This window comes from Aedes aegypti, chromosome 1 (genome assembly GCF_002204515.2).
Source record: "Aedes aegypti strain LVP_AGWG chromosome 1, AaegL5.0 Primary Assembly, whole genome shotgun sequence".
Taxonomy (NCBI): Eukaryota; Metazoa; Arthropoda; class Insecta; order Diptera; family Culicidae; genus Aedes; species Aedes aegypti.
Genome location: NC_035107.1, coordinates 25,854,857 through 25,863,135, shown reverse-complemented (window position 1 = coordinate 25,863,135; position 8,279 = coordinate 25,854,857). Strand labels below are relative to the sequence as shown.

The window sequence follows — 8,279 nt, the reverse complement described above, 5'->3', positions numbered from 1 at the left end:
TTTTTGTAGCTTGATCGAAAGAGTACATTATTCTATGTATTATAAATAAGAAATAGGGTAGGTGTACCAGTTATGGCAATAGTGGTTCCCTATTTCGCCATACGTGATAACTTGAATGTCTCCACATTTTGAAAAGTTGTGTGTGTTTAAGCAGTAAGATATAGGATATATCTTGATGTTAAAACATTCAAAAATATTAAAAATGTGAAAGTCATCGAAATTTCACATATGGCCAAATAGGGAACCACTATGGCCATAACTGGTACACTTTCCCTATAGATTTCGATAACTCAATGACATTTCAATTTACATAATGACAGCTCGTGTCGTAGTTTAATTTGCCGAGGGATTATTCAAAAGTGATTTCCAAACTAATTTCAAACGTGTTTTAAAAATAGTTACCAGGTGAAAGAAAAAGTTGAAACTATGGGTTCTGGCTAAATTTTTAGCGTAAAATCAGAATACGTAACGGATTCCCCTAAACAATCATATCGGCAATATTTCCAAAATAGATTTCTAAATATCAGCCTATTTTTCATACGAAGTAGACAAGATTGATCTCGTGACCGTTAGCTAGAACGAGGTATGTCTCAGGTAAAAATATGAGATTCCTAGATAGATTCCCTTGAGAGAGTAAACTAGAATGAATAATAAGGGAGAGGGTAGCTAATACAAAGTGAGTCGTCCGTAAAGTGAGGAGAAAGTAAGCTAAAAAGTTCCCTGAGAGGGTAAAAAAAAAAACAGTCCCCTTAGAGGGTAATTAAAACTAATAATAATTAAAAAGTCCCCTGAGAGGGTAAGCAAAAACAAAAAAACCAAAGTCCCCTGAGAGGGTAAGCAAAAAAAAAACAGTCCCCTGTAAGGGAAATTAAAAATAATAATAATTAAAAAGTCTCTGAGAGGGTAAGCAAAAACAAAACCAAAGTCCCCTGTGAAGGTAAGCAAACTAAAAAAAAAAAAAAAAAGTCCCCTGACAGAATAAAAATAAAAAATAAAACAGGTCCCCTGAGAGGGTCAGTAAAAAACAAATAAAAATAACATAAAAGTCCCCTGTGAGGGTAAACAAACTAAACATAAAAAGTCCTCTGGAAGAGCAAAAAAAAAAAAAAAAATTATAATAATAATAATACAAAGTCCCCTGAGAGAGTAGGCAAAAAAAAAACAGAGTCCCCTGAGAGGGTAAGTAAAAAAAAAAATAAAAATAAAAAGTCCCCTGAGCGGATATGCAAAAAAACAGAGAGTCCCCTGAGAGGGTAATCTTAAAAAGCCCCTGATAGGGTAAATAAAAAAAAGTCCCCTGTGAGGGTAAGCAAAAATAAAAAATCCCCTGAGAGGGCAGGCAATAAAACAGAGAATCCCCTGAGAGGGTAATCTAAAAAAGTCCCCTGAGAGGGTAAGCAAAAAAAGTCCCCTGTGAGGGTAAACAAAAAAAAAAATAAAAATTAAAAGTCCCCTGAGAGGGTATGCAAAAAAAAAAAAAAACAGAGAGTTCCCTGTGAGTGTAATCTTAAAAGTAGCCTGAGAGAAAAAAAAAAGTCAACAAAAAAAAAAATTAATAAAATAAAAAGTCCCCTGAGAGGGTAGGCAAAAAAACAGAGAGTCCCCTGAGAGGGTAATCTTAAAAAGTCCCCTGAGAGGGTAAACAAAAAAAGTCCCCTGTGAGGGTAACCAAAAATAAAAAATCCCCTGAGAAGACAGGCAAAAAAACAGAGAGTCCCCTGAGAGGGTAATCTTAAAAAGTCCCCTGAGAGGGTAAACAAAAAAAAAAGTCCCCTGTGAGGGTAAGCAAAAATAAAAAAAATCCCCGGAGAGGGCAGGCAAAAAAAAAAAATCCCCTGAGAGGGTAATCTAAAAAAGTCCCCTGAGAGGGTAATCTTAAAAAGTCCCCTGAGAGGGTAAGCAAAAAATAGTCCCCTGTGAGGGTAAACAAAAAAAAAATAATAAAAAGTCCCCTGAGAGGGTATGCAAAAAAAAAACAGAGAGTTCCCTGTGAGTGTAATCTTAAAAGTAGCCTGAGAGGACAAGCAAAAAAAAAAAAGTCCCCTGAGAGGGTAGCATAAAAAAAGTCCCCTGTGAGGGTAAACAAAAAAAAATGAAAATAAAAAGTCCCCTGAGAGGGTAGGTAAAAAACAGAGAGTCCCCTGAGAGGGTAATCTTAAAAAGTCCCCTGAGAGGGTAAACAAAAAAAGTCCCCTGTGAGGATAAGCAAAAATAAAAAATCCCCTGAGAGGGCAGGCAAAAAAAAAAAAAACAGAGAGTCCCCTGAGAGGGTAATCTAAAAAAGTCCCCTGAGAGGGTAATCTTAAAAAGTCCCCTGAGAGGGTAAGCAAAAATAAATAAATAAATAATTACAAAAGTCCCCTGAGAGGGTAAACAAAAAAAATATAATAGAAAGTTCACTAAGAAAAAAAAAAGCAAAAATAAATTTAAAAAAAAGTCCCCTGAGGGTGTAAGAAACAAAAAAATATAATAAAAAGTCCCCTGAGAGGGTAAGCAAACAATAAAAAAACACCTAGAGGGTAAGTGAGTGAGTGAGTGAGCTTTCTATAAAAGGGTGGTTTATACAAAAATTAATCACTCGAAAAACTAGTGCTTTGAGAGGGTAAGCTAGAGTAAAGAGTGTTTCCCGAGAGAATAATATGGAAAAACATCTCTGACAGGATAAATTTAATAAGTTAGTACCTTGAGAGGGTAAATTAATAACCATATATTTTGAAAGTATGTCTAATAAAATGGCGTGTCTATAAAGGTTAATAAAACAAAGTTGTTATAACGAAAAAAAAAAAATAAATCTAAAATATTTATTAAATATAAATATTAAAAGTTAAACAGATTTTTCAAGAAACACAAATAACGATTGAAAATTATTATATTATATAACTAAAATAAAACGAAGCGAGAAGGTCTTATGTAGTTTACTTTAATTATTTAATTGAAAACAAAATCTAAAAAAACGCAATTGTTTGTATTTTTTTAGAAAAATGAACCGGAGTGTGATCAGCGAATTAGCAAGGGCGTTAGAGAAAGAAAAGAAACGTAATGCTTTACTGGAAGCGCAGCTTAATACACGTAACAGACAACCTAATTGTTTCGAATGGATCGAGGAACCCAACGTTGGGGACAATTTCTCTGAAGGTTTTATGGGTCGAAACTCTACGATGCGGGAGTCTAGACAGGAAACTACCCGTAACGCAAACGATGTTTCCATTCTCAATTCAATATCTTTTGCTTCCCTGAATATCACTGAATGCAGACCTATTGAAGGCGAAGACGAGATTGATAGAAAGTCTTTCGAGCGGTGGCGAGAACTTCTTGACGCCTCCATGGAGTTTGCGGGAGTCGTCGACGAATTTTCAAAAATGAGCATATTCAAAATAAAAGCGGGGTCGAAGTTAATGGAAGTGCTAGATAATACTAGTTCACAGATAGATGATCCGGACGTTACGGTGTATCCATATTCAAATGTAATGAGTCGATTGAAGAAACATTTCAATTCTCGTGACTACGTCCTGCTGCAGCGTCAAAAATTACGATCGATGGCCCAGAATAAAGAAGAATCAGACCTGAACTACGTTAAAAGAGTAGCTGCTGTTGCAAAACTATGTGATTACGCAACAGATCAGTTGATGGAAAACGTCGCAGCTGTTGTACAAGCGCAGGCGCTCAACATTAAGGTGCGTGAAGCTGGACGAAAAGTTATGAGAAAAGGCGGCACTCTTTCTGATTTTTTCGATAAAATTCGTGGGATTGAAATTGAAAAACTCCACGAAGAGAATTTCATTCGCAATCATAGAGAGATCAAACGCGATAATCAGGAAATTGCAGCTGTACGTTATGATCATCCTTCGGTCCCTCAACTCCGGCAACATCCGCAATTCGTATCGAAGCCTCTCAGAAGCTCCCACACGGCGGCGTACAATCAGTTCAGAATGACAGGAAGCTATCGTGGAAGAGGCGGAGCACAGCGTGGTATGAACCGGATTTCCAGCTCTGGGCGAAAACCATGTTGGAGATGTACTGGGAGCTTCCACGGGCCTCAAGAATGTCATGCTATCAACAAAGTATGTCGCAACTGCCAGCGTTTAGGACACATTGAGCGTGCCTGTCGTCAGTTGCCACAGGTTTCTACAAAAAAACGAATAATGTTTGATGAAAAGGAACTACCTTCTCCGTCAAAGCTAAGGAAGGTGGCGATGATTACCACGGATCAAGAAGTAACCGACGAGGAGAAAGATACAGTAAGTGTTCAGTAGTTTTGTGAACAATTCCGTTTGTTTCTTGAAACAGTATTGTGACAGCATTCTCAAATAAACATTTGAATTCGACACAATCCTTTACCGTTTTATTGAAAAAGTAAATCACTCGACCCCTTGTTTGGTTTTCAGAAAAAAACTGATGGCAATGAGATAAGTTACACTGAGACAGCGGTAAACAGTTCTTTTGTGGAGAAAAAATGTTATGATCTTGATCGAGTAAATGTCAAAGAGGATGAAACAGTTTACTCTTCAGATTGTTTCATCAACTCCGGCAAGTCTGAAAATATAGTTGGTGTGGTTGCGGGTCATCCTGTAGATTTTTTGATTGATTCTGGAGCAGAAGTCAACACGGTTAGTGATCACGTGTTTGATCTGTTGATCAATGACAAAAGATCTAATGAAGCCTTGTTTGACCTAAAAATGGGAGCTGACAAACCCTTGAAAGCATACGCGTCGCCCGGAGAAATTTTAGTAACTGCTTCATTCGTTGCCGAATTATTCATATCTGAAGATCGCCCCCGATATCTGGAAAAATTCTACGTAATTCCAAATGCTAGATCGTTGTTGGGAAGAAACACTGCGTTGCGATACAGTGTACTACAGCTAGGACTCGATATTCCAGTGCTCGATCATGCTGCTCAGGATGCATACAAGCTGTTTCCCTGCGAGATATTGACACTGTCTGTTGTAGGCGAGTTTCCCAAATTCAATGTTCCCCCAGTATCGCTAGCCTTTGACAAAACAATGCCACCATCACGTAACGTTTTTACAAATATTCCACCAGCCTTTAGAGAGGAATCCCAGCGAAGATTAGGGGAGTTGTTAGAATCCGGAATAATAGAGCGAGTTACGAGTGAAATGGATGTCTCATTCTGTTCGTCACTCCTCGTAGTACCAAAAGGAAAAGATGATATAAGGCTAGTCGTAGATCTCCGAGGACCAAATAAGTGTATAATACGAACTCCATTCAAAATGCCCACTTTGGAATCAATTGTTTCCAAACTTCATGGAGCATCATATTTTTCAACGATTGACCTGTCAAGTGCGTTCTTTCATGTTGAGCTTAACGAAAATTCAAGACACCTCACAAATTTTTTCGCCGGTGATGCCACGTACCGGTTTAAGAGATTGCCATTTGGGTTGAGTAATGCCCCGGATATATTTCAGGAGATAATGCAAACCATAGTGTTGGCTGATTGCCCAGGCGTTATCAACTACCTGGATGATGTACTTGTTCATGGAAGTACGCTGGAAGAGCACAACGAGAATTTAGAAAAGGTGCTCTGTCGATTGCGTGAACATAACGTTGTGATAAACGACAAAAAGAGTCAATTTGGAAAAGAGTCGGTGAAATTCATTGGGTACCGATTTTCTCGCGACGGTATCAGCGTTGAAGATGATAAGTTGAGAGCATTAAAAGAGTTTCGTACACCAGAGACAATTCTGGAAGTAAAAAGTTTTTTAGGGCTTTTGAACTTCTCTGAGCGTTTCATTTTTAAAAGAGCAGATAAGACGGAGTATCTCAGAACTCTTGCGAAGTCCAGCACATTTTATTGGACACAGAACGAAGATAAAGAATTTGAATTCCTAAAGAACGAAGCGTTGAAATCCATCAAAATGCTCGGATACTTCAATCATGACGATGAAACCGAACTGTACGTAGACGCATCCCCGATCGGTCTCGGAGCAGTTCTCGTGCAGTATGGCAAGAATGGAGAACCAAGAATCATAGCGTGTGCATCAAAAGCCTTGACGTCTGTGGAAAGAATGTATCCTCATACACAGAAAGAAGCCCTCGCCATAGTTTGGGGTGTTGAGCGCTTTTCGTACTACCTCACGAACATAAGGTTCACAATCCGTACTGACTCGGAAGCGAATAAGTTTATTTTCGGAAGCGATCATAGAACAAGCAAGAGAGCAATGACACGCGCAGAGTCCTGGGCGTTGCGGCTTCTTCCATATCGATTCGATATCAAGCGAGTACCTGGATGCTCGAATATCGCCGATGCGCTTTCCCGTTTGATTAGTAAAACGCAGGTCGATGAACCGTTTGACGAGGAAAATGATAAACATATTCTATATGCATTAGATGCTGTTAACATGAACATCTCGTGGACAGATATCCAGCTGGCATCAGAAACGGACGATGAATTGAAGGCGGTAAAATGGGCAATGATTTCAAAAAAATGGCCAGAACACTTGCGACGTTATGAGATTCAAGAAAATGATTTAAGAATTTTGGACCCAATGGTCTTCAAGGGAGACAAGATCATCCTTCCGAAAATTCTTCGTACCAAAGCGTTAGATATTGCACATCAGGGACATATCGGAATAGGAGCAACAAAAAGAATTATGAGGGAGTACTTTTGGTGGCCGAACATGAGCAAGGATACAACGGAGTTCATCAAAAGCTGTCAGACTTGCTTAATGATCTCGAGAAAAAATCCGCCTATTCCGTTATCAAGTCGAATGCTTCCGAGTGGACCATGGGAGATCTTACAAATAGATTTTTTGTCAATACAAGGATGTGGAACTGGTCATTTTCTCGTAGTCGTTGATTGTTTCTCCAGATATCTACACGTTGTAGAGCTCAAAAATACTGACGCCAAGAACACTAACGCTGCTCTGTGTCGAATTTTTTTGACATGGGGTCTGCCTTCGGTCATACAAAGCGATAATGGTCCTCCGTTTCAAGGAAGTGAGTTCATCCAGTATTGGGAATCCAAAGGCGTGAGAGTACGCAAATCTATTCCCTTGTGTCCACAGACAAATGGTTCTGTAGAAAGACAGAACCAGGGAATAATAAAGGCAATTGCGGGAGCTAAACAGGACAATAAGAACTGGAGAAATGCGTTAGAAGTTTATGTTCATTCTCACAATACGTTGAAGCACCACTCTCGATTGGGCGTTACACCATTTCAATTAATGGTGGGCTGGAAGTACAGAGGTACTTTTCCTTGTTTGTGGAAGGCAGCAGCAGAAGAAGAGATAGACCCTGAGGAGATAAAAGAAAATGATGCAGTTGCGAAGCTTATCAGTAAAAAGTATGCAGATAAACGAAGAGGAGCCAGATACACCGATATTGATGTTGGTGATAAGGTCGTAGTAGCAATACATCAACGAAACAAAATAGACCCAACATTCTCGAAGGAAACTTATACTGTATTAACAAGAGAAGGTGCAAAGGTGGTTATTTGCAACGACAACGGAGTTCAAATGACAAGGAATGTACAGGACATCAAACGTGACTCAAGAATTCCCATTGATTTGAAGGACAATGTTCAAGATGACGATTTGATGAATAACGGTATAAAAAATTTGGAATAATAAGTTTTTGTTTGGTTAAGAATTGCTTGACGTTATTATTAAAAACTTTTCTATTACAGATAATGAAGAAGAAGGAAGAGGGAAAGACGATCAAAAACACTCCGAAATGCAAACTAACAACAATATACGTGACAAGAACCGGCATCAGTCAATTGATCGAAGACCAGCAAGGGAATCTCGAAAACCAGAAAAATTCAAGGACATGATTTTATATAACATTTTTTGCGATGTGTAGGGGTAGTGAAGAATGTAGGGATTATGAGAAGGGCAAAGGGAAATATAATAGAAAAAGATAGAAACATAGAACAGATTTGAATGAGCGGAAGGCGAAGTAAAGGGCTTTTGAATCGAAGTAGGCTGTTAAGAAAATTTCAGTTCAGACTCAGTTTGTTGGTTTGGTTTGAAGGATTAAAACGTGTTTTAGTATAATCCGTGTGTTGTGAGTTTTGTGGAAAGAAATGGCCGGTCACTACAGTAACCAGATCAAAACGTCTCCAGGGGTACTCAAAGGTTCTAAAAGTGGTTTCAGTGATTCCCAAGAGTTTCCCAAAGCGTTTCCCGAAGCGTTTCAGAGGCTCCAAAATTCCAAGAGGGTTTGAAAAGGACTTGAAAAGCCTCCCAAAAGAGTTACTAGTGGTTCTCGGGGATTTTCAAAGGGTTCTCATATTGACATATTCATCAATAAGTGGAAACAAG

The 8,279-nt window shown here is 38.7% G+C and overlaps 1 long non-coding RNA gene across 1 annotated transcript; it reads left to right on the top strand.

The window, feature by feature from the left end:
- Positions 1-7,396: 7,396 nt before the first annotated feature.
- Positions 7,397-8,012, top strand: LOC110674380. Its single transcript, XR_002498809.1, has 2 exons — positions 7,397-7,563; positions 7,643-8,012. It is a non-coding gene; the product is annotated as an uncharacterized LOC110674380 (long non-coding RNA).
- Positions 8,013-8,279: the final 267 nt, after the last annotated feature.